Source organism: Delphinapterus leucas, chromosome 8, assembly GCF_059928025.1.
Source record: "Delphinapterus leucas isolate spDelLeu-1000000601 "Yukka" chromosome 8, BTC_Dleu_Yukka2, whole genome shotgun sequence".
In the NCBI taxonomy this organism is placed as follows: Eukaryota; Metazoa; Chordata; class Mammalia; order Artiodactyla; family Monodontidae; genus Delphinapterus; species Delphinapterus leucas.
Genome location: NC_143136.1, coordinates 15804092 through 15830630, shown reverse-complemented (window position 1 = coordinate 15830630; position 26539 = coordinate 15804092). Strand labels below are relative to the sequence as shown.

Genomic DNA, 26539 nt, shown 5'->3' with positions numbered 1-26539 from the left:
ATGTGGGCAGGCTGCCATCTGGCTGTGTCACAGGGGAGTCTCTGAGACTGGGTAAGAGAGGAGTGCAAAACAGCCTGCCCCATCCCTGTAATTCACAACCCTTAGACAGGGGTCAATTTTAGTGCCAAAAGATGACTTTTAATGTGATTATCTCCTAATCCTCTGTTTAAACCACTACCACCATTCACTTCAAAAGATTGCCCTGCTTGTTAAGTTGGTTCTTGCTTGAGATTAATGAGTCTTGAGAAGTATTCAACAATGGCCAGATTGTAACCCTCACTAACTTGCACTGAATGAAACGGAATTAGGTGTCAGAGATTCTGCCCAGTTCCTCTGAAGTAGAACCTTGTCATTTAGCCTTAGTTAAATATTAAGTAAATGTCTCTAGGGTGTTTGTTATGCAAACTGTATTGATTTGGTTTTAAAACACAACAAGGGAATGTTTTGGTTTTAGTGTAGCTTTAAAAAAAACAACCTTGAAAACTGGACTCAACAGATTTGATCTCTCTGATTATCACCATCATTACCTGAAAAATGATCTGCCCCTCCCCCCATTTTTGATGATGACTGGAGAATGTGCCCACAATTTTCCCTAACTCTTCTGCCACCCCACCCTCACTACTGTCCCGATTTTTAACCCCCTAAGACTTTCAATGCTGGTTTTGGGTTTGGTTTGGTTTTGATTGAGCAGAATTGTAATCCTCCCACATATAGACCAGCGCCCCTGACTCTCACCCCTGAGCATCACTTCTAAATGCTTCACTTAATTTATCTCAGGATGTGTGATTACTTTCAAGCTTAGCTAGGTATGAGATTGTTTGAGACACCAGGAGCCTGGAGGCAGGGTATCTTTAGGGTGAAATTAGTTTGAATCTGCTAAGACAGTGCAAAAAAAAAAAAAAAAAAATTATTTCATACAGAGTTTGGATATGCAGTTAGTCTTTCTCCTCTCCCTTTGGTTTTATCGTAGCTTTTAATGTCTTATCAAGAAAAACAAATAGCCTTTGCCAAGTTATATCCAGACCAGAAACCAAGGCACATCCGGCAGGGCAGAGCCTCAATTCACTTTCTGAATTCAGCTGGAGTCTAGGACCAGGCCTGAGGCTGCTCTCCCCAACTGCCTGCAGGCGAATCAGTCCCTAGGGGGTCTTTACAAAGCACCCTTCTGGACTGGACCTTGTCCCAGATTCTCTCCCATTCATTTGTAAAACAAAGGGAAGGAAAAATGAGCTAATCAATAGGCCACAGGGGCCTTTCTTTCAGAAGAAATTTTCAAATAAAATCTTAACAGTGCTCTGTTTTTTTAACCAATCAATTCCATTTGCAAAGCTGCATTCTTTTTTTTTAATTTTTTTTGCGGTACGCGGGCCTCTCACTGCCATGGTCTCTCCCGTTGTGGAGCACAGGCTCTGGACGCGCAGGCCCAGCGGCCGTGGCCCACGGGCCCAGCCGCTCCGCGGCGTGTGGGATCCTCCCGGACCAGGGCACGAACCCGCATCCCCTGCATCGGCATGCGGACTCTCAACCACTGTGCCACCAGGGAAGCCCTCTTGTTGTTTTTTTTTTTAATTAATTAATTTTGGGCTGTGTTGGGTCTTTGTTGCTGCGCGCAGGCTTTCTCTAGTTGTGGTGAGCTGGGGCTACTCTACATTGCGGTGCACGGGCTTCTCATTGCAGTGGCTTCTCTTGTATAGCATGGGCTCTAGAAGTGCAGACTTTAGTAGTTGTGGCACATGAGCTCAGTAGTTGTGGCTCTCGGGCTCTAGAGAACAGGCTCAGTAGTTGTGGTGCACAGGCTTAGTTGCTCCACGGCATGTGGGATCTTCCCAGACCAGGGCTCAAACCCATGTCTCCTGCGTTGGCAGGTGGATTCCTAACCACTGCGCCACCAGGTAAGTCCCAAAGCTGCATTCTTGAATGGGTGTGATTCTCACAGCAGCTGCCTTCTGAGCCTTCTCTACCTGCCAGATGCTTTACATACAAGAACCCCATTTCACAGGTGAGAACACTAAAACCCAAAGAGTAGTTAAGTGATTTACCCAAAGGGACACATCTAGTAAGCAGAATAGGTACATCTGTCTCCCAACCCCATCCATTCCTTTCCAGTGCACCATCTTGCCTCAAATTCTTTTTCCCCCCAACCCAGTTAATTCAAGATAATAATTGGATTGGGCCTATTTGGTTGGAAAAGCTCCATATATCATCACAGCCTTGTTAGCAAGTGCCCTATATGTGCAGCAGACTCATGTCACAGGTTCCCCAGGCATTGTCCTGCAGTTCTCTGTGCTGTAGTCCCTTGTGTCGCCCCTCGCTTGTCAGACTGTGTGTCCCAGACTCTTTACCCTCCCCAGAAGGCCAGGGCATTACAGGGACCTGGGAGCGGAGAAGGGCTTTGGTACCTTTGTTGGGGGCAGGGAGTAGGGGAAGGCCTGATGAGGCTGACCCCGCGGGCTTGTTGGGCCGAGGCCCACGTGCCACTTTCTTATACAGTTCTGCAAAGAGCCCAGTGGAAAAGGAGGAGTAGGGAAAAGATGGGCCTTTGTCCCACGAGGAGGTGGGGATCTGCGCTATGGGGACAATCCTTCCCTGAGGAACCTCTGGTGGAGGGGGGTGGAGCCTTGCACCCCTCAGCAGCTCTCCCATAGGATTAGGAAGTGGCCCCTATGCTGAGAAGGGGAAGGAAAGGCTTTTCCCAGCTAAGTGCTCTACCAATTTACAGCTGGAGAGGCCATACTGTATTTTGGCCTCTGGAATTTTCTGGAAGCTAGAGAGGTAGTAGACAAACCCAGTCTTGTTAACCTCATGGCGGTCACCTCTCTTCTTCCCTCTCCTTTCACCAGGGCAGCCCTGGGGCTTCCCTAGGTGTGCCCTCTGCAGCCCCTTCTCCCCAGTGCAGACTACAGCCTTGACCTCCATTCCTTTCCTTCCAGGCCCAGCTGCCACCAGGCGCCAGTCAGCCCTGTTGCACCATGGCCTCAGTGGGCCTGGTGGCTGGGAGGCTTTGTGTTTGCTTGGGGGGAGCTGGGCCTCAGCCATCTGAGGGTTAATCTGGGAAACTGAGGCTGACCTCTGACCTAGGGTGCCCTCTCACTTCAGCCTCTTGCCTCTTGCAGCAGGCCTGGTGGTGCCCGAGGCCCAGCCCCAGTGCTCTCCTCGCTGGGCTGAGTCCAACTCGTGTGACCTTATTATGTCCCCTGTGAGGCGGAGTGAACATATCATTTTCAAGGAGCCACAGTCTAACTGCTTATGAACAAATAACACTGTAAAGATCCTAAACGCGAGCAGAGCCTCTGCACCAGCCTACGGCTCTCTGTGCAGCCAGCCGGAGTCATCTTACTGAGTTCCAGCTGGGTGCTGGACTCGGGGCCGTGGACCCTGTAAACATTATGGCGTGAGGCATAGGCACTATTATTGTCACTTTAAAGGTGAGGAAGCAACGTGGAAAGCCAGCCAAGTTGGTGTAGCCAGTAGGGAGCAGACTCAGGATCTGAGCCCGTGGCTGTCTGATGCCAGAATCCTGGTTATGAACTGCAGCCCTCAGTAACCATTTTCCTTAATGGTGTTAAATATAGTCGAGCTTTTTTGTGTATTAAACATGCCCAATTAATTTTATTTTTCATTTTACAAGTAGTGAACTGTGTTAATAAAAAATTGAGAAAGAAAAAGTTCCCTAAATCCTACCACATTTATTGATTTGAGGGTGATTCCCCTTTTCCATCAATTTGCCTGCCTGTCTCTCTATCTATGCACTGTTTGATCACAGGACACAGTTTATATGATACTTTGTGATAAATGGTTTGATAGAACATTAAACATGACTTGGGGTTCATGGTGCATACCTAAGAAAAAGAGGGGAATGAAACGGGGATGACTCGCGAATCTTTTAACCGAAAAGAAATCGTTGAATCAAAGGATAGTTTCGTTACCTTATGAATTAGAAGATTGGGATTCTAATCCAAGTGAGAATTGTTCCACCTCTATTTCACACAGTATATGTTTTAGTGAAATAGAGGGAGACGCCTTGTAGTTGGGGGAGATGGCCAAGCTGGGATGGGCTCCTAACTGCTGGCTGATACAGGTGGGTAATCAGTTAGTCCAGAGTTACTTAATAATTAGCCAAGTGGGACTTCCCTGGTGACACAGTGGTTGAGAATCCGCCTGCCAATGCAGAGGACACGGGTTCGATCCCTAGTCTGAGAAGGTCCCACATGCCACAGAGCAACTAAGCCCCTGCACCACAACTACTGAGCCCCTGTGCCACAACTGCTGAAGCCCGCGCGCCTAGAGCCCGCGCTCCGCAACAATAGAAGCCACCACAGTGAGAAGCCCACGCACCGCAACGAAGAGTAGCCCCCGCTCACCGCAACTAGAGAAAGCCCACAAGCAGCAACGAAGACTCAACGCAGTCAAAAATAATTAATTTAAAAAAAAAGATAGGGCTTCCCTGGTGGCGCAGTGGTTGAGAGTCCGCCTGCCGATGCAGGGGACACAGGTTCGTGCCCCGGTCCGGGAAGATCCCACATGCCGTGGAGCAGCTGGGCCCGTGAGCCATGGCCGCTGAGCCTGCGGGTCCGGAGCCTGTGCTCCGCAACGGGAGAGGCCACAACAGTGAGCGGCCTGCGTACCGCAAAAAAAAAAAAAAAAAAAAAAAAGATAAATGTCACTTGGCTGATTTTTCTTTTATCTCTGGCCTCAGTTTGACCATCTCTGAAATGTGGAGTTGAACAAAATGACCTCTTTTATTTTGAAAGTTTTACGATTATATAAATATTGAGGGTGATGTGTTTTTTAAGATATTCTTTTTAATCATATGCTCCGGCTTCAACAGTGCATCTGGCCCTATACAGTTTCCCCCACGTGACCTCCACACACGTGGGTTGGCTCCTACCAGTTTTCTTGGGGTCCCCATGAGGAACACTAGTTAGTGATTCTCTGAAAAAAGTCTTGAGACCCTTCGTTGGGCCCACCAGATCTGAATCGCTAGAAATCACTTGGCCCTGCAAATGCACACCAAGGGAGGGAGGGTTTGGTGAGGGTTAAGGGCTGCAAACATTAAGCGTGAGCGCACGTGTGTGTGTGTGTGTGTGTAAGTAACAGGGAAGAGCCAAATTTGACTACATATCGGATCTGTTTCTTTTACTTTAGCGTTTGCTTCCTGTCGCTTTTGTTCACTAAAAAGATACTGTCTATACATAATGGCCTGCCTTGGGGAACCCTGCCCCTCCGCCTGAATGTTAAACCAAAGTGCCTTTGTTCAGGGAAACATCCGGACCCTGTCCACCTGTGGATGGCTGCAAAAAGAAATTAACACACCCCCTCCCCGAGGCTGGCCATTCCAGGGGATATTTGCAAAACTTATGGCCTTTTTACTTTACTTCCTCATCTCCTCCCCCTCTCTGTGCTATAAAAGAAACTGGCATCCAAACCCTGATAAGACGGTTATTTTGAGACTTTAGTCTGCCATGTTCTCGGTCTGCAGGCTTTCCGAATAAAGTTGTCTTCCCTACCTCAACACCTCATCTCTGATTCATTGGCCTGTCGTGCGGCGAGCAGAGCGAGCTTGGACCCGGTAACGTGTGTGTACACATAAAAATCCATTGTTTGCATTGCATATGCTCCAATTTAACTAGAAAAAGATGTTATGTTTTTATTCCTCTTAGAATTAAATTTCTTCTGGCATTCACAGGCACTGAAATCAGAAGGGAAAAAAATGCTTCGATTTGAAAATGTTTTTCAAATACGTAGCAATTCGACTCTAGGGGTTCGGACACGCTTTTTCCAGAAACTCGAACTTGGAAATTAGCAACTGAGAAGCAGTAAGCTGGCTTCCTTTTAAACTAACACTGATCAGCAAATAAAGGCTAAATGAGTGAAATAAGAGAGCTGATTTCTTTATTAGGCCATAATAGAAGGTTTAGTCAAAGGAGAAAATGAAACTCTGGTTTTAATACTAACTCTACAATCCATGGCACAACTGTAAAGGGGCTGCCACTGGACAGGAGCCCTTCCCAGCCTGACCCTGACCATGCCCCAACGAGGACTTCTTTTTTTTTTTTTTTTTTTTTTTGCGGTACGCGGGCCTCTCACTGTTGTGACCCCTCCCGTTGCGGAGCACAGGCTCCGGACGCGCAGTCTCAGCGGCCATGGCTCACGGGCCCAGCCGCTCCGCAGCATGTGGGATCTTCCCGGACCGGGGCACGAACCCGTGTCCCCTGCATCAACAGGAGGACTCCCAACCACTGGGTATACCACCAGGGAAGCCCCGAGGGCTTCTGAAACCTGGGTTATGTGAAATAATAGTTGAGGAGTTTTCAGCATTTGTCTACATAATTGGGGAAAATATTTAGCCAGAAAGAATGGATACAGGGCGATGGATTGAACTGCTCTCCAGTTTTCTTTAGCCAACAAAGACCACAATGGGGCTGTTTTATGAGAATTCATTAAAAAAAAAAAAAAAGGATCGGGGGCTCATTCACTTGGGTGAGCGTTCCAAACAAGCTCTTTGAGGCTTTAACCCACTGGGGGCTGGATCCAGAAATTTAAACCTGAATTTGTACTGTAGAAAGCTTTTCAAATGTGTAAGACTGGGTTTTATGCTTAAAAAAAAGTCCACTAATCTACAAAGAATGCTAGACTATTTCCCCTACAGGGCAATCAAAAGGGTGTGTCTTTAACACAAAAAGGATTAAATCATTATAACTCTGTCAAGAGCCTGAGTTTCAGAAAACCAGGTGCCTGTCTTTATTTAAAACATCTCAGATGCCTAAAAGGATGTCTAAGCGTGTGTTAATCTGTTATCTAGCTCTCTTATGGATGTTAATTTTGTATAACCTTATATACATTAATGAGGAATATATTTTAAGGAAAATTTATAACAGAGGTGTAAAACCACTTAGAGCCTTTTTAGTGTGTTATCTTTAAAATATAAAGAGCCATGCATAGGATGTGCTTGGTAAGTGGAACAGAGTTTTTGTGGTGGAAGTTCTAGAAAACTCGAGGTGAAGGGACACCCGAATCAAACCTAGACAATGTTAAATACTCCTTTGTGGTCACCTGGACATTTTTCATCCTTTGCAACCTGAAATTCTGAGACTATGTATATTTAAACACTGGACATTGATCCAAGCAAGAAGACAAGCATAGTAATTGTTTTTTTTAAAACAATTTTATTTATTTATTTATTTATTGGCTGTGTTGGGCCTTGGTTGCTGTGCGCGGGCTCTCTCCAGTTGCAGTGAGCGGGGGCCACTCCTCAGCCGCGGTGCACAGGCCTCTCACCGCAGTGGCCTCTCCCATTGCAGAGCACGGGCTCTAGGCTCATGGGCTTCAGTAGTTGTGGCTCGCGGGCTCCAGAGCTCGAGCTCAGCAGTTGTGGCGCATGGGCCCAGCCACTCCGCGGCATGTGGGATCTTCCCGGGCCAGGGCTCGAACCCGTGTCCACTGCATTGGCAGACAGACTCCCAACCGCTGCACCACCAGGGAAACCCCAAGCGTAGTAATCTTTTGAAGGTGTCTCCTAAAACATCTTCTGAATCCTGTATTTTTACGGATTCAAACTCAGGTCTTCACTTGTAGTTTTTTGTTTGGTGGTCTTATAACCCTGAGCCTAATTCATTAGTTATCACCAGTAATGTAATATCCCATCCCTAAACTATTTACTTCTAGCTGATGCCGAAAGTGCGACCTCTGTGCACCAGTGCCGAATCGAATCTCGGAGACAAAGTTTTGGGTGAAGTAGAAAAGAATTGCTTTGCCAGGCAAAGGGAGACACGTGGGTTCATGCCCCAGAAAACTGTGTGTCCCAACCTGGAAGGCTTTGGTGAGGATTCTTATAGCAGTGGTTCAAGGGTGGGGCTGCTGAGAAGAATTAGGGTGTGTGCAGGGCATGCACTCCTTTAGCTGGCCTCAGTTCATGGAGGCTGAACAGAAAGGCTCCCATGCCCAGGAGCCCCATAGGGTCCTGCTTGGTTTCATAGGTGCACCATGGCCAAGTCTGATGTGAAAACGTGCTTGTCTCTTGAAATGATGAGGTGATATGAGGGTGCATTTGGTCTCACACCAGCGCTCCGTCTCCACTGTAAGAACAGCTGGTTGTAACTCTATAGAAGTAGGTTCTGTAGCGTATCTGTATCTAAAATGTGATGTCAGGAGCATGTAAATAAGAAAGAAGTTCCATGAGTCAGTCATTGTTTCTAAAAATAAGGTTTTTAAAAAACATACAACTCCACAGATGGCAGAGCACTTCCAAACATATTTTTATCTCAATCCAACATCATTTTTGTAAGCTATTAATATCCACATTTACATAAGATGAAACTAAGGATGAGATATTAATATCACCCAGACCTCATTCTCACTCCAGCCCTCTTCTTACTTCATCATTCCTGTGTCAAGCCTAAAATAAAGGTTCTCTTTGAAGCAAATGAAGAATCTTTGAAAAGGGCCTAATAAGCTAGACAGTGGGTGGTAGATTTAGAGAGAATATTGGTGGGTGGGAAAATGCACCCCTCATGAAAGTTCAAAGGAAAACAATTGTACAGCTAGCATCATAAGATACGTTGCATAAAGCTGAGCAGGATTTAAAGACATTTAAACATTCAGGAAAGACTGGACCACTTTGGGGGGCGGGGGGTGGTTCTTTTAATTTTAAAGGAAAGTTTGCTCCTTTTCACTCAGTGCTGGAAGTCTTGGCTTTACCTCGTGTCAGCTTCTCAGGAAGCCCCTGACAGCTCTCGCTCAGCTGGCCCTTGTCGACTGAAAAAAAAAATACACAATGTGAGAGTTGTGAGTTAAGTTATATTTGGGGCAAAATGAGGACTGTAGCCCGGGAGACAGCATTTCAGACAGCTCTGAGAAATTGCTCTGAAGAGGTGGGAGGTGGGGAGGTCAATATACATGTGATTTTGGTGAAGGGGGAGCGCATGCAAGCAGGCACATATTTTTCGCAGAAGTTTACTGCTAGTCACAAGGAGCAGACGTCACCGTGAAGGATTTTAGTGCTTTTCTAGATCCGAGGAGATGCAAGAATTGGGCTCATAAAATCTTCTCCTGAAAATATCTGTCTGAAGACCTGTCCTTGCCAGTTTTCCTAGAGCACAGAGTGCCTCATTCCTGGTCTCCACCCTGAACTCCTTTCAGGGGGTGTCGAAGGTCAGCAGCTGCAGTGGCTCATAATCTGATCCTTGTAGAGGTAGATGGCAAGTGCCAATTTGTAGATGACACCCTCAGCCTAAGAGTCGCTGATGGTTTAAGAGCCTGAAGGGGTCTGCCGTTGTCAGAGTTTATCTTAAAATACTTTCACCCTTTTTACATCTACATTTTCTCCTGCAAATCAAAACCTGATTAGATAAAGCCCTAAATACACTCTTTGCTTAAAAATAAAAGAAAGAAGGTGACCCTGCTGAATTTTACCAGGGCCCTGTCTGTACTCCTGGAAAACAGAAACCATGAAGATAATTCACCCACCCTTTTGTGGTCTAGGAATGATTTACTACCAGGAACCGTCCTTCCCCACGTGATTTAGACAAGACTTACAGATCCCCCACCACCCCCCTTGTTTACCTGTGACAAGGTCAGTCACAGACCCTCCAATTCCCACTCTTTGCCTTATAAATGATTTGAACTCCATCCCCACCGGCCAATCTGGACAAAACACCTGCTACCCTGACTTGACCAAACTCGAGTTAAGCTTCTCTCCATTGCCAGACCCCTGAATTTTGACCCATTCTCGCGCAGCCAGCACACAGCCCCTCCCGAGGATAAGCTGACCTCAGGGTAAACAAGCTCTGATCTACTGTCCTATCCACCTCCCCACACCCAGGAAACATCTTTCCAGCCTTGATCATCCCTCTCTATAAAAGAAAAGCCCTTTTCTGCCCGGTCTTTGAACACTCACAGGTCTTATGATCAGAGAGGTCTCCCAGTTGCAATAGTCCTTTCAACTAAAGCTATCCTTGCCTGAATCCAGATTGTTTTTTATTTGATAAAGACAATAAGGAAGCAGAGGATTCAACCTGGGAGTCCCTCCACGTGCTGTACTACAGTTCTCACTTCCCAAGATCGTTTGCAGCAAAATTTACTCTGTGTTTACTTCCCTTATGCAACATACGATCTTTTGTATTGCAGAATAGCTTTCAGGAAGGCATTTGAATTCTTCCTCTAACCAAAGCACCATTTGAAAAACAAAGAAAATGAAAAGGAGTCATTTTGCTTAGGCTAGTATTTCACATACACTTGAGACTAGATTGCTGCTCAAACACAAAGTGATTTCCTAACTTTGTAGTTATAGCTCCAAATCACAAGCGTCAGAGATAACTATATTCAAATGTAACTACAAAAGCAAATTCCACCCCCCAATATTTATTTTTATTCTCTCTCGCTTTATATATCTTAGAGCTGGCTTTCCCAGCATTAACTAGAGACGTTGAGAATTTGCTGTAAGGTACCTCCTTCTCAGCTGTGTCCAGTCAGTCACCTTGTTTTGTTATTGTTTCTAAGGAATAAATAGTCCACAAAAAATATGGGTTTTAAGGAGTGCTATATCATTTTAAAATAATACATGGGAAGTCAGTTTTAATTCTATTAGGACACCCAGGCTGTTGATTAACTCTATCAAATACGTATTCTACTTTGTGTACCAGTTAATCCAAGGACCTTAATTTAACCAGTTGTATGATCAGGTCTGTAGTAATGAAGCACAGAATATTTTTTCAGTCCTAAATATTCTAGTATATAACTTAGAAGTTATATGCTAGGATTTACAAAGTATTGAAGAAGTTGTCCCATAGTATTTTTTTTTTTTTGTCCCATAGTATTTTGTATACTGGCTACAAGCCGTTAAGTCCCAAGTTGTTTACCAATAGAAGTGACTTCTCTAATTTTTTCATGAGTTTGGGATATCCAAAGAGCAGGACTTTTAAACCAAAACATCTGAATGATCTTCCTTCACACAGGAAGATATGAAACAGAAAAGCTACAAAATAAAAACAACCAACTTAAAACAGTTCATGTCCATTAGGTCTTCACTTCTCAGATGGAGTAGTGAACAGAGTGTAATTCTCCAGGGAGCCACAGTTTGTGCATTTATTCATTTAGTAAAGATTTTTGGTCTATACTGGGCACCTGTAATTTTAGATTTCCAACAATTCTGGAAACATTCCCTCACTTCAAGCCTGCATCATCTTTATTTTGCATGCTCATGTTAACCATCTAATGAGTCTCCTTCCAGCTATCTTATGACCTTCAAATACATCCTCCCCACAGCATGTAGAATGACCTATCTCAGGAGCTGCAGTGGCGCAATCGGTATAGCGTGTGGTACTTATATAACGTGACCTATCTCAGATGCAAGGATGACCATGAACCACTCTTTAGAACATACTAATGTCCAAGCACCTTAAAATTACCTATAAGGGCTTTCATCGTTGGACTTCTGCCTAAATCTCTACCTTTAACCCTTCCCCCTATCTGTTCTCTTCCGTGGAATCACAGAACTGCTGACAACTCCCACTCCCATGCCAGTTCCTGCACTGCAGACATATCCATGCTCTACTTTATACTTCCTTCCTATTGTTGCTACTGCCTTGCATGACTTCACCTGCTTCAAGTCTCAGCAAAGGCATTGTCTCTAGATAAGCCACCTTGAACCTTGTATCTCTATTCCCTACTAGATGGTTATTTATTGTTCCTTGAACCTGGCATGTAGTAGCAACACAATAAATAATTATTGAATAAAATAAATAAAGCCTGTTTCTACAAAGAGGATTTAAGAGCTGTCCTCGTAGAGGAAACAGATGTGAAGAAGTAATTACAGTTCAAAGTGCTAAAGATATATTAGAAAATTCTACAGAGTGCTAAGGGAGCAGCCTAGAGAGCTTTTTATTTTTTATTTTATTTTATTTTATTTTTTTGCGGTACACGGGCCTCTCACTGTTGTGGCCTCTCCCATTGCGGAGCACAGGCTCCGGACGCGCAGGCTCAGCGGCCACGGCTCACGGGCCCAGCCGCTACGCAGCATGTGGGATCCTCCCAGACCGGGGCACGAACCCACGCCCGCTGCATCGGCAGGCGGACTCTCAACCACGCACCACCAGGGAAGCCCCTAGAGAGCTTTTTAAAATGGAATCGTTCCCCATCTTGAGTGGTTCCCCGGTAGCCCTGATGGAAATTCAGGACACAAATTTGGTCAAGATTTCACCAAGGTTTTTTCAGTATGAAAGTAGTAATTCTATATGTTTCTGAACTGTGAAGAGATCTTTGAACCAGAAAGCAGATTTTATTTGCCTTTTTAAAAGAGCCTCAGGTCTCTTTCTTATTTTGTAATTGATGAGCAACAACTGTTAAATTTCATTCATTCATTTAAGAAACATCTGACAAAGACCTATTATGAAATACTATGCTAAGTGCTGGGGATTAAGCAACGAAAAAGACAGACTCCATCCTGCTCTTCTGAGGTTTACTTGTAGGCAAAACAGAGAGTAACAAGTAAATCAATACAGAAATCAAGGATTATACGACTGTTGTTTGAGATACATCAGGTTGAGAGCAGAGACCTACTTTAGAGAAGGTGGTCAAGAAAGGGTACTTGGTGCTAGTTTCACTTAAGCCTTGAAGGATGAAAACTAGCCAGCCAGCTGAGGGGTTGGGGGTCAAGGCTCCAGGCTGAGATAAGCAGAAAGGGCAAAGGTCCAAAACTGAGCCGGAGCCAGGCACTGTTCCAGACTCTGGGCCGAGCATCCACGTGGGGTGGGGATGAGGCTGATAAAATCAAAATGTATAGTCTAAGTGCAGGCAGGGTAGAGTTCTATGAAGAAAACTAAAAGCAGGGTATGCAGACAGAGTGGCAAGAGGCAGCTGTCTTAGTAGGGTGGTCAGGGAAGGCCTTTCCATGGAGGTGGCTTTTGGACACGGGGCTGATTTTACTTATAATTTACTTATAACTCACGTTTAAATTGCTTATGGCAAATCTAGAATGTTCAAAATGTATCAACCGTCTTTGTGATTGATTTCTGCATTCATTTGGAAACCAGTGTTCCAAGCAGTCTAAATGGCAAGCAAGCCTTCTAAGAACACAGCTGGATTTTAAGTGGAAAGCCACCTTCGAGTTGGTCTTTTCCAACTCTAACACCAAACATTTGCTGTGATTCAAATCTGGTAAAAGCCACCTCATCAAACAGTTCTGTAAAATTGCTGGCATTGCTCACCATCATAGGGACCCCAGCCTGACAGTGGAATGTGGAAATTGCAGAGGAAAGGGCTCCGAGAGAAGAGCATGGAGGTGCCTGTTGGCCCGGAAGGCTGAGGCTCGCCAGCTCACGTCAAGCTTCGCTCATTACAAAGGGTCACGGGGAGGTTATAGCCCCAGTTACAGTCCTGTTGGGGAGGCGCTGACGGTGTGATCAACAGCCCCTCCTAATAGCTAGAGTTAATCACTCACTGACCGACTGGAAAATCAACGGCGGCCTACTCTCTCCCCCTCCACTCCGCCTATGTTGGTCCAGCCTCCTTCCTTCGCTCCCTGCGGTGAACAGGCGTCAGGAAGGGGATTCTCTGGGACTCTTGTCCCTTCCTGCTCAAAGACTGGCTCTACAGGAGGACAGTCATCTAACTCCAGGGGAGGAGAACCCATTCTTCTCTGCCTGGGAGAAACCTTGTAATGAAGATACCGTGTCAAAGATGAGAAGGAAGCAGCAAAGACAGGAGATAAGGGGGGAGAAAAAAAGACAGTCTTTCGGAGGAAAGACATGATTGCAGCCAAATGAAAAGGAAACTTGATTTTCGGAGATGATGGGCTAGAGAATATTTACATGTCCCCAACCCCTTGTCAAATGCACTGTAATCTTAGTTTTTAGAATATTTTCCTTTCAGGAGGTGGTGAGTTACATTTTTTTTTGGTTGCACTTTAAAAGTCGATGTCATTAAGTTTACCCCAAACAGGCTCTGTCATAGGGCTTACTAGACCAGCGGTCTTTTGGCAGGGAGGCTGAGGAATCAGGATGCTGGCGCCCTGGACCACAACTGAGAATGGTAAGCTCTCACCTTGGGCCTGACCAGGTGTATGTCGGAACCTTGGCTTGTCAGAAATGTGTTACCAATAGGAGGAATTCAATTCCAGGGCCCTCTGGCTGAGAGGTTTCATTCCCGAGTTGTGAGAGCCTCCACCTGAACTTCACGGCCATGCAAAAGAGATTGTCACAAGGTTTATACGCTTCCCAGGAGGGAGGTTAAATCTCAGACCAGGGCCCGTTACTTTCCCAAGTGAGAGGTGAAGTCGGGGTTCCTGGTGGTGGTGAAGGAGAGTAGTGCTGTCATGACAGTGTGGATCCTAACTTTTACTGCAGTGTCTCTGATTTCCTTTCGGAAGGAAGAGAAGTGATAACCAGGAAAGGTGGGGGGCAGGGTAGTGAGGAGTGTTGGGGGTACTGATAGACATACAGCTGATTGAAGAGGTTATGGAAATAGTATACTCAGGTCTCTAGAATTTAGACCAACATTGGCACACAGAGTTGGTAGCCCCCCCTGTTCACGGTCATCATGTTGACAGTCGTTCAAAATGACTGGGAAATTGGCTTTGCCAAGGGTTGATAGCCCAGCCTTTGACGTCAACCTGAGAATGGAAATGGATGTTGTGTAAAGTCATATGAGAGTCCGTTTGGCTGTTCCTCCAATGAGTTGAGTAGATACATATCCAGGGCGCCTTCGCCGACAACCAGCATCGTCTGCGTGGTCATAAGTGAATTTTCTTTCCTACATCCTGTGATTATGGCTCCCATAATTTTGTTAGCCTGCATATTGAGTTTTTATTCTTATGCATTTCCTCAGCTCTCCATTTCCTCCCCAGCCTCTTAACTGGTCATTTTGTTTTCTCATGGACTGCTGTGTGACAGAGCATCTCATCATGAAGTGGCGCTTCTCACTTCCCCCCCTTCCACATATGTGCAGACGTTCTGGCACAAGGAAATGCAGCCAGCAATACCAGCCTTTAGAGACAGAGAACACCTAGACCGGAAGGATTGGGGACAATGATCTGCCGTTCTTATCACCAGCTAGTTCAATGTTAAGTTACTTGCCAAGTAAGAGAAGGGAGAAGATCTGGCATGTGTGAAGGGGACCAAATCCAGACAGACGGAAGGCCCCTAACCCTGGAACTACTTCAAACCAGGGTCATCAGGACGAGTGCTTCTCTGACATTGCTTTCACAATGAGAAATGGTTTTAATTCCCTGGGGTTACAGCAAGAGTTGTGTGAGCCTGCCTGCAAATCCAGCTTTCTTTCTATGTAGTACAGCTGACTGGTCACTCGGAAGGCATGCCACGGAGATGTGGTTGATGGTCATTCAGAGCTTGGGTGGATGCAGTTGTGTGGCTTGACTCTGTAAAGTCTTTAATCCTTCCAGATATAAATCTTTTTTATTTCTCCTGAGTGACCACCACCCAAATCTTTTCTGAGTTCTATACGATTGTAGACCGGAGGCCAAGGTGAAATGACCCAACTCTGACTGAATGTGTAAGGAGAGCCTGTGATGGCCTGAAAAACTAGGTGTGGAATGTCCATGACCTTTAGCCTAATATCAATATCGGGTGGTTCATGGTTCATCAGGTCAGCATGACGCCCGCTCCGACCTTACACCACATCCAGAGACTTTCTCATACACAGACACTTCCGTAGAAAGACAGGAGAGTGCAGCGTGGTCATGTTCTCTCTCGTCTCAAGGTAATTCAAGCCTAGACGTTCTCTAAGGTGAGATGTATTTCAGGATGTACTGAGCCTGAATCCCATTTTAAAGATGTCTGTGCTTTTTCCAGTGGAATTTTTTTTTCCAGAAAATTATGAGACACATTACAAAAACCCAAATCGTTTAGTTCTACAGAGCTGTTGTTCTTTTGTTGTGGGTTTGGGTTTTTGGTGATGGTGAAGTTGGGAAAGACAGGTTAAAACGTTTTGTTTTGTTTTTATGACCATCGTTTTTAAGACAAATGCTTTCTCAGTCTCTATGGAGAAACACAAGTTTACTTGGGCACCACTAGAATGACCCGAGCTTTAAAAAAGGTCTGGGCAGCTGTTCCTTATACCATCCTCATAAGTTTTTCCCTCCGTGAGGTACAAATAGCTGTGCTCATAGAACATGGGTGATAAAATGGTGGGAACATTTGTAAAATATGGTGAAACGGGGAAGTCGGCCTAGGGTTGCTCAATTGAGTTATTTTTTCTTAAATCACCAGGAATCAGGATATGTACAAGAAAATGTCTTGGGAAAATTTACAGGTCATAGATTTATTATTTAAATGTAACCTACCAGTATCCCCTTCTTCTTACATCTACGCAGAAAAATAAGAGAGCGACTTCCCAGGGAGGGTCCTTTGAAGGTGGGGAATGGTGCTTTCCTGAATTACTGCCAGAGCATAGCTCATTTATAACACACATCATGTTTAGGCTGCTGTTAGCAATGTTGGTTTTTAACATCTCAGTGGCTCCCAAGATGACATATGTATAAGCAAGTGAGGATGTAGATCAATCGAGCAGCAGCTCATTATCGACGCACGTGCTGAAGAATCTCTAGCTTGCTGTTGCTGAAGACAAGAGGGTTGGGGAGAATGATAGCTCGTTTTGGAGGCTAATATTAGAAACGGTTAGTATTAAAAATGGTACCGGGCTTCCCTGGTGGCGCAGTGGTTGAGAGTCTGCCTAAGGATGCAGGGGACACGGGTTCATGCCCTGGTCCGGGAAGATCCCGTCTGCCGCGGAGCGGCTGGTCCCGTGAGCCATGGCCGCTGAGCCTGTGCTCCGCAACGGGAGAGGCCACAACAGTGAGAGCCCCGTGTACCGCAAAAAAAAAAAAAAAAAAAAATGGATAGAAGGGCATAAAAAGTTGAAGTACTCTGTCTTATTTTGAAACTGGATGTTAAATGATACATAATTGATTTATTTCTAGTGGAAGAAAAGATGCCCATTCAAAGGACATCACTTAGAGCATCGCTTTGCCCTAATCACCTACTCTGGAACATTCTGCTTTGGGGAGGCCTAGGAAAATTTTGAGACTTTTTTTTGATTCTGGTAAAAAAGATCTCTGTTCAGACCGAATAACCCATTAAAAAATAAGCAAAAAAAAAAAGACAAAAAAGGATGAGAGTCAAGAGCATGATTGTGCAGCGCAATGAGGACGGTCAGGAAGTCCTTCTGTTATAGCAAAAGCTATATAGTGAAATGTTGAATCATACATTTTATTAAATATATTATGATAGATTTCAAACGCCTTAGGGCTGAAATAATATAAAGAGAGGAGAAGGCTGGTGGTGAATTCTTGTTGTTTTATTGTAAGTGTTAAGAGCGTAGATTTATATTGGTTCACTTATCTTCAGTACTCAAGTCTACCTTCAAGAGAGATGTGAGGCTAGCTGTTCTGGGACTGTTCCCACTGGAAGGTGACGGAGGGCTCAGTCCCTGGTTGTTTCAGATCAATGTGTAAATTACAGACCACCGGGGTTTTTTTGTTGTTTAGTTCTGGGGTTTTTTGGTGATTACAGTGTGCGGGATTATAATGTCAATTTTATGTGTCCCCATGGGTTTTATTTCCTCATCTGTGCCCCCAGTGTGGATTTTATTGTTAGTACCAATGGTACACAACAAAGGAAGACTCTTAAGTCCCCCCTTTCTCACCACTCCTGATGGCACCTGTATAGAGAGGATGGAAGATTCTTGGCATATTGGGGGTAGAATTGAGGCAGGGATTCCTCCGTGGCTGAGAGCCTCTCTCTGCCCCTCATGCCTTTGCAGGGGAGGACAGTCCAGGACTCTGACTCCTTAAAGGCCGTGTGGACTGTCAGGTCCCCCATGCAGTTGCTCTGGCCAGATTCATGGTCATACTGAGGAATATGTTTGATGATGTGCTTGTTGAGGACAATACCCACACCAGCATCAAAATCTGAGACTATATTTAATTGACATGTGTACTTAAATGCCTTTGTGTGTGTGTGTGGCTGTGGCCTAGGCTGGCTGGCTGGCTGGCTGGGTTACCCACAAAGACCTGTGGCAGCACACTTGGAGATGGGAATAGTTTGTGGTTTTAATCAGATAAGAAAGTTGAACATGGCATGTGGCTAATGTCTATTGCATTTGTGCTTTCAGGGGTCTGTAAAAATAAAGGTTTTGATCTTTCAGTATTATTTTGCAGTTATTTTTTTCTAGAGTCAGCAGGACTGACAATTAATATACTTAGATATGACCCAGCAATCCCACTACTGGGCATATACCCAGAAAAAAACATAATTCAAAAAGACACATGCACCCCAATGTTCATTGCAGCACTATTTACGATAGCCATGTCATTCGAAGCAACCTAAATGCCTATCGACAGATGAATGGGTAAAGAAGACGTGGCACATATATACAGTGGAATATTACTCAGCCATAAAAAGGAACGAAATTGGGTCATTTGTAGAGATGTGGATGAACCTAGAGACTGTCATACAGAGTGAAATAAGTCAGAAAGAGAAAAACAAATATCGTATATTAACGCACATACATGGAATCTAGAAAAATGGTACAGATGAACTGGTTTGCAGGGCAGAAATAGAGACACAGATGTAGAGAACAAACGTATGGACACCAATGGGGGAAAGTGGGGGGTGGGGGTGGTGTGATGAATTGGGAGATTGGGATTGACATGTATACACTGATGTATATAAAATAGATAACTAATAAGAACCTGCTGTATAAAAGTAAATAAAATTGAACAAATATATATTAGAAATGTGAGGGAGGAGTCTAATAGTAAGTTTACTTAGCAGTGATTACATTGTTATCCGAAGCAAGGCTTATTTGTTTTTGCATGAGAAACTCCAGTGGCACACAAGGCACCCACCCCAGCCCTCAGTTCTAACCCGCAGTGGATCCAGTATCCACAGTTCCTCATGTAACCTACATGCATTTACTTATAAATACATTTTAAAAATTACAGATGGGATCAAAATATACTCTTGCTGCCTCTTGCTTTTTTCATTTAACAGTATATCTCACAATGTTTTATTAACAGTTGCATGATTTAACTGGTGTCCTGTCATGAACATTTAGACTTGTTTCCAGGTTTTTGTGGTTGGTTAGCTGTCCGAAGGAAGGTGGGCTTATGCATGATTTTAACTTTTGTATGCTCTACATTTCCTAAGACTGAAGGCACCAATTCCCTCAGTGGGCATCATTTTGGATGTGACATCTATCCAGTGGTGAGTAAAGGACACTGGTCCCAGGCTTCTGCTGGCCTGTTACTGGTGGAATGGTGTGGATAAGAATTTAGCAATTGTCTCATCAGATGTGACATCTTAATCTCTTAGCCCCAAGGGCAGCCAGGTGGCCTCTAGTGAGTGTTACATGGATATAATGGGTTAGGATCACAGAATTTGGGTTCTTTAAAAATAGGTATCTGGTCTCAGTAATAATTGTCATGCCAGGTTGGGGGAGGGGGGGCGTGGTGAAAAGACCATAGGATTTGGCCTCAGAGCGAAATTCAAGCCCAGCTTCTCTACACGCATTGTATTTTCTCTAGGAGGACGTTCACCTTCTTTAAGCCTCAATTTCCTCATCTGTAAAACAGGAATGATATGAATATTAAAGTAATGTCTATGAAAATACACTTAAAAAGTCACTGCACAAATATTAGTTATTATTTAACCCAAGTCCTCCTTAATAACGAAAAGAAACCTCAACTGTTTTAAAGTAACTTTCCTAAAGATATACATGCATACACCTATGAATTAATTACTAATCTTTGTACCTTTAGTGTTTGTCTTCAAAAATTTCAGATGCAGATCTGAGCTTGAAAAAAATGGAGCATTAGAAAGAACAGGAAAATGTCACTTAATCATTTTATTTTTCTCACCTACCATTTGTGCTTTCGTTATTGTATCTCCATTTTGACAGAACCTGGAATATGTCAAGACCAGTTTGCTGAGAGTCTTCTGTGATTTACGGCGTTTGCTCTGTAGTTTCTTTGTTTTGGTGTTTCAGGCGTGGAATGAAATTTTATTAGTTTGAAATTACACCTGCTTGTCCAAGTGACTCACCATCACGCCACCTTCTACAAACACAAACCCACATGACATACACTATAGAAGGGCTGTGAATTTTAAAAAGTAAATAAAAATAATGCCGCAAGTAGGAGAGGACATTTACCAATTGAAAACAACTTTTTACACTGGATGGTAAGCAGTAGTCTCTAGAATGTTCCCAAATAACCATAACAAAGACCTGCTTTTAATTCACTCCCTAAAGCCAAATAGGAGACCACAGAGCAGTGCATATTCTAGGGAGGAAAAAAAAGACTGAACACTGAATAAACAAAAACACACACAGGCTAATGCAGTCGGTCTTTTTTTTGTAAAACTGTTGATCTGAAAAGCCTCCAGAGATTAAAATTGCTCTTAAAATGAATCCCATACTCATGGGTTTGAGTAGGTAGATTTTCGGCAGCTTTCTCTGTGTCATGTGTGGTCGCCACCTCAGTGCCCTGTAGAACTGGGGTTTGGAGCAGAGGTGGGCAGGACTTTGGAAGAAAATATTAATAGAAGCCGTAGCTGCTTCTATTGAATCAGTAGTTGAAGGCATTGTTAATAGCACGTGGGAGCAAAAGACTTCGAGGGCACATAGAAGAGGTATTTCAGAACCCATCTTTATGTCTAGTTTATCTTTTTTTTCAGTGGGCCACAATTAATATTAACCTTTTTAAAGAATATGATTCAGTGGTTTTAGTATATTCACAAAGTTGTGTAACCATCACCAGTGTCTACCTCCAGAACATTTTCATCTCCCTAAAAAGAAACCCCACATTTACCAGCACTCACTCCCCTTCCCCTACCCCCCCATCCCGCCCTAGACAACCACTAATCTACTTTCCATCTCTGTGGATTTGCCTGTTCCGAACACTTCATATAAATGGAATCATACAATGTTTGTCCTTTTCTTGTTTGGCTTCTTTCGCTTAGCACACTATTTTCAAAGTTCATCCTTGTAGCATGTATCAGTACTTCGTTTTTTAGGGTCAAATAATATTTCATTGTAAGGATATATACCCCATTTTGTTTATGCATTCATCAATTGATGAACATTTGGGTTGTTTAAACTTTGGGGCTATTGTGAAGGATAATGTTAAGAATATTATATTCATGTACAAGTTTCTGTGAGGACATAATTTTCAGTGTTCTTGAGTATGTACCTAGGAGTGAGACAGTTTGGTGTCTGATCTTTCTTTATCCAAATTATCATGTTAGTAACCTGAGAAGAAGGGGAATGAGCTTCATTTGGACAGATTAAGAAATGGGATGGGTAGAGAAGCTGTGGTCTTTGGGTTACATCTCATTGTTCTCTAGAATGATGAAACTAATTCCTGACTTTTTAAAAACAAATCCATGGATAGACTATAAATCCCAGTGATTCACAGTGTTTCTGTCCCATGAGACCTGAGGGATACCTTACATCCCTGTTAGTTAATCGCTTGCACTGTGATTTCCCCATGGTGAAGTGGGCTGAGGGTGTAGCCAGAGGGGAGAAAGATGTTAGAGTTTATCATAATTTGTGTGTGTTTGGGGGGGGGGCGGGTGTAATTTGAAAAGAGCTTCTCGGTGCTCCCTCCGTTTTGCAGAGGTTTCAGCTTTTATTATAATAACAGTGGAGCCTTCACACGACGGGATGGGGGATGCTTTGGGAGGAGGACAGAGGTGGGAGTGGGGGCAGGCAGCAGTCTCAGAGAGTAAACAATAAATGTATGGCTGTTCTCTAAAATCCCGTGGCTGCTTTACTATTAATGTTATTTCAAGGACCTTCTGTTTCCTAAACTATCTAGGTTTCATTTTTCCGGGCGTGAAGACTAAATTCTGTTCATCTGAGCTGTGTTAGACATAGAAAAATTGTCATTTTGAATTGTAATAACTAGGAAGGCCCACCACATTGAGAGAAAAAGCACAGTTTTCTCTGCTGGCCCCAAAGAGCCCAACCATCAAGGACAGATCCCAGATTGGAAATTCTTCTAACTTGTGAAGACACATTTCATTTTGACAGAATTGGCTCTCTGGAAAAGCCTTTTGTCTGCTTGGGGTCAACAGTAGACAATCCAGAGAACTGGATTTTCTTTCCACCTATACATTAATTAGGGAAGAAGTAAGCAAGTAGGCTAATTCCTCATCATGAAACGCTCCGGGGCCCCAGCACCATGCAGGGGACCCAGCTAGGGTGCTGAGGCGTTAATGAGCTATAATTGCTTCCTGCCCTGCCTCCCCGTGGATTTTCGCTTTTACACATAGGCCTTGGGGGCCTCAGCCCAAAGGAGCATGATGGATGATGGAACTTAATTTGGTCCCTTTGGGTAGAAGGGCCTTTCAACAATACAGAGCAAAGTCCTCCGTTGAGGGCAAGCCATACTGAGTTAATCATTATACTCTTTTACTGTGAACTAAATGGAGAAATAGTTCTCTTCTGCCATAGTACTCTTTTTAATAGACTTTACTTTTAGAGTAGTTTTAGGTTCACAGCAAAATTGAGCAGGAAGTATAGAGAGTTCCTGTATACCCCCTGCACCCACACATGCATCCCGTCCACCAGAGTGCGACATTTGTTACAACTGAGGATCCTACACTGGCACCCAACGGCCTTAGTTTACATTAGAGTTCACTCTTGGTGTTGTACATTCCATAGGTTTTGACAAATGTGTCATGATGTGTATTCGCCATTAGAGTATCATACAGAATAGTGTCAATGCCCTAAAAATTCTCTGTGCACCACTTACCCATGTCCCCAGCCCCCGGCAATCACTGATCTTTTAACCATCTCCATAGTTTGCTTTTATCAAAATGTCATATAGATGAATTCATACAGTATGAATACAGCCTTTCCACATTGGTTTCTTTCACTTGGTAATATGTGTTTAAGATTCTTGCATGTCTTTTCATGGCTTGAAAGCTCATTTCTTTTAGTGCTATGAAGGTGACTGTCTGTGATCCAGGAAACAGGCGCTCACCAGATACTGAATCTGCCAGTGCCTTGGTCTTGCACTGCATCCTCCGGAACTGAGAGAAATAACTTCCTGCTTATAAGCCACCCAGTCTGTGGTTGGTTGGTATAGCAGCCCAAGCTGGCTAAGACAACAACTTTTTTTTTTTTGCGGTATGCGGGCCTCTCACTGTTGTGGCCTCTCCCGTTGCGGAGCACAGGCTCTGGACGCGCAGGCTCAGCGGCCATGGCTCACGGGCCCAGCCGCTCCGCGGCATGTGGGATCTTCCCGGACCGGGCGTGTCCCCTGCATCGGCAGGCGGACTCTCAATCACTGCTCCACCAGGGAAGCCCAAGACAACAACTTTTTAAGATGTGACTGACATGCAATAAACTGTACGTACTCAGTTTTATTGAGGTATAATTCACATACGACTCAATTCATTCTTTTAAAGCGTATGATTCAATAATTTTTAGTGTATTCACAAAGTTTACACATATTTAAAATGTACAACTTGGCACATTTTGATATAGGTACATACCCCTAAAATTATCACCATAATTAAGACAGACATAATTAAAACATAGTTAAGACATAATTAAAACTTCATTACCCAGAAGTTTCCTCATGCCCATTTGTAATTTCTTTCCCTCCTTTCTGGCCACCACTGATCGGCTTTCTAGCCTATAGAGTCATTTCTATTTCCAAGAATTTTATATAAATAAAATCATAGAGTATGTACTTTTGTTTGTTTTTGGCCTGGCTTCTTCATTCAGCATAATTATTTTAAGATTCATCCATGCTGTAGCATGATATCTATAGTTTATTATTTTGTTTTTTGCTGCGAAGTATTCAGTTGTATGATTATACCACAATTTGTTTATCTATTCACCTGTTGATGGGAATTGGGCTGTTGCCGGTTTGGGGCCGTTACAAAGAAGCTGCCATCAACGGTCATATACAAATCTTTGCGTGACTTATGCTTTCACTCTTTGAGGGTAAATAGCTAGGATTCGCATGGCTGGGTCATGTGGAAATCATATGTTTTAACTTTTTAAGAAGCTGTCAAACTGCTTTTCCAAAGTGGTTGTATCATTTTGCACCTGCTCCAGTGCTGTATGAGGGTTCCAGTTACTCCCCATATCCTCCCAACACCTGGTATGGTCAGTTCCTTTCATCTCAGCCATTCTAACTGATGTGTAATGGTGTGCCCCACAATTTAAACTCCGCTGGTCCTAACTGCCTCGGAGGTCCCTCTGCATACCACCCAACATCACTTCTCCAAGTCTTCTCTATTCTTGCGAAGTGGATGCTTCTCTGTCCACCCCTCATCTTAAACAATCTTCCTTTAACATTCCACGTCAGTGCTCCCGGTGTCTCGGGTTGAACCAAAGTTTCTCTACATATATACATACCCGTATAATTCTGTGGATAATGTTTTTCCAAAGCGTATTTGCATTATGATGAGATCCTCTGTGTGACTGTTTTCCCCACTCAAGGTTGGAGACCTAATACAGGGCTGGGCACATCATAGGTTTGCCGTAATGAATGCAAACTGACAGAGACAGGACTTGTCACCCTGTGGGTGGTACTCTTTCCCTACAACCTGAAAAACATAGCTCCACTCTCTCTGGTTTGAAGAGCTCTGTAATTACAGTAATTGTTATTTGAAACTTATTGATCAGAAACAGTGTGCTGCTATGGGAACACTTTTAAATAAAATGAACAATTGTCCTCATTCTTAAAAACATCCTTTAGATATAGAAGGCAAAAGATAAATGAAGTCGAAGAAACTCATGGACTTCAAGGAAATTAAGTTTTGTCTGAATGAGGGTCACACAGTCTGTCTTCACTCTATGATTTTAACGTTTCCTGTCTGAAGATTCTGTGTATTTTTGAGTGAACTAGAGTTGTCGTAATGCCTGTAATATTCTTTTTGATGTTGATGAGTGGGGAAGGGGCAGGGTTGAGAAACATTTATGTCCTAGCATCTTCTGAGAAATTCTTAGTAGTCAACGTCTGCAAGTTTTCCAACTCCCCAGAAAATAGTCGGTCTGATGTGGTTTTTATAGGTTCACAGGAGGGAGAGGCAGAAACATAAAAGAGTAAGCTGGTTTCCAAAACAGTAGTTTCTGGTAATAAGGGGATGGTAAAGAGGTTAAGTTTCAAAGTCTGATTAGAAATCGCAGCTATGGAATTTGGAGTGATTGTCACTGAGGCTTTAAAGCCTGTGGATTTGGCCTGCTGTGCACAGACAGTGGTTCTTGATTTTTTAACCCAGAGCAAAGTGGCAGCAGAGCACAAAAACATATGCAGCGTCTTCTGGGGGATACTGAGTGTGCTGGGATAATGTTCAGAATTCACCGGCAACTAGATGAGTTAAAAGAAAGCACCACAATGTGGGAAACTCTAAAGCAATCTGGCTGACTAATCAAAAGTATTTTGAAATAGTCCATAGCGGGTTTTGTTCCAAAGCCAAGTAACTCCATCCATCACAAGCTAAATAAAGCCCTAGTAAGATCAATGCGATCATAGTAAGATGAGGAGGTTTATAATTAAAGCCCATGACAAAGTGACCTGTGCAAGAATACAGTGTAAAGCCGGCCGTGCTTCTCAAATTCTCATGTGCGCATGAACCACCCGGGAGTCTTGAGAAAATGAGGGTTCCAGTTCCGTAGGTACAGGCTGGGGCCTGAGATTCTGCATCTTAAAACAGCACTCATGTGGTGTGGATGCTGCCTCTCCTCAGACCACACTTTGGGTTGCAAATGCAGAGACTTAAGTGAATGGGTTGCTTCTCCCTCTTTTATATCATCACGGAAATGTCCTGTGAAGCTCTCTAACAAAGTAAGTAAGTCTATTGTTAACAGTCCTATTCATCTCAGGAGGGTATGTAAATCAATTCTGATATCTATGTTGTACTTCAAGGGAAAAAGAGAAAGGGATTTTTTCATTAATGGCATCATGGAAAAAAAAAATTCAATTGAAAAACTTCCAGATTGAGCTGTGTTGATTTTAGGGTTGAAAATAGTCACGCCATTTATTTGTATGACGCTCTCGAGTACTGAAAAAAGTTAAACTATATCCAGTATGTTGCCTGCATACATCAGGAGTAACAGTGACATTCAAAAAATTTTAAGCCAGAAGTCACTTTTTTGGTTAAAACTTGAAAAGAAGGGCTGTCTGATTGAGTATTAGATTCTTAGTCCAGGACCATCCCGAAGGTATTACCGTGGTAGTTTAAGGCACTTATTTTTTGAAGCCAAACTCTCTGGATTTGAATCCATTAAGTCTTGCCACTTACTAACTATGTACAACGGTTTACCCCTCTGTAAAATGGGTCTGCATTCTACAGGTACTATTGGATTAAGTGAGTTAATATTTGTAAAGTTCTTAGACCAGTGCTTAGCACACATACCAGCTATACAAGTGTTAAATATATGACCAAAATAAGTAAGACATGTGTTAGTGTCATATCTTAGTTGCCCAGTGACCCTCTGGAATCCAGAAGGGCTGTTTCTCGTTTCTCTTTTTTGTTTAGAAATTTATTTATGTATGTATTTATTT

The 26539-nt window shown here is 43.6% G+C and overlaps 1 protein-coding gene across 5 annotated transcripts in view; it reads left to right on the top strand.

Moving 5' to 3' along the window:
- Window positions 1–26539, top strand: part of SGPP2 (sphingosine-1-phosphate phosphatase 2) — a 122596-nt gene that overhangs the window by 52963 nt on the left and 43094 nt on the right. The window lies entirely within an intron of this gene.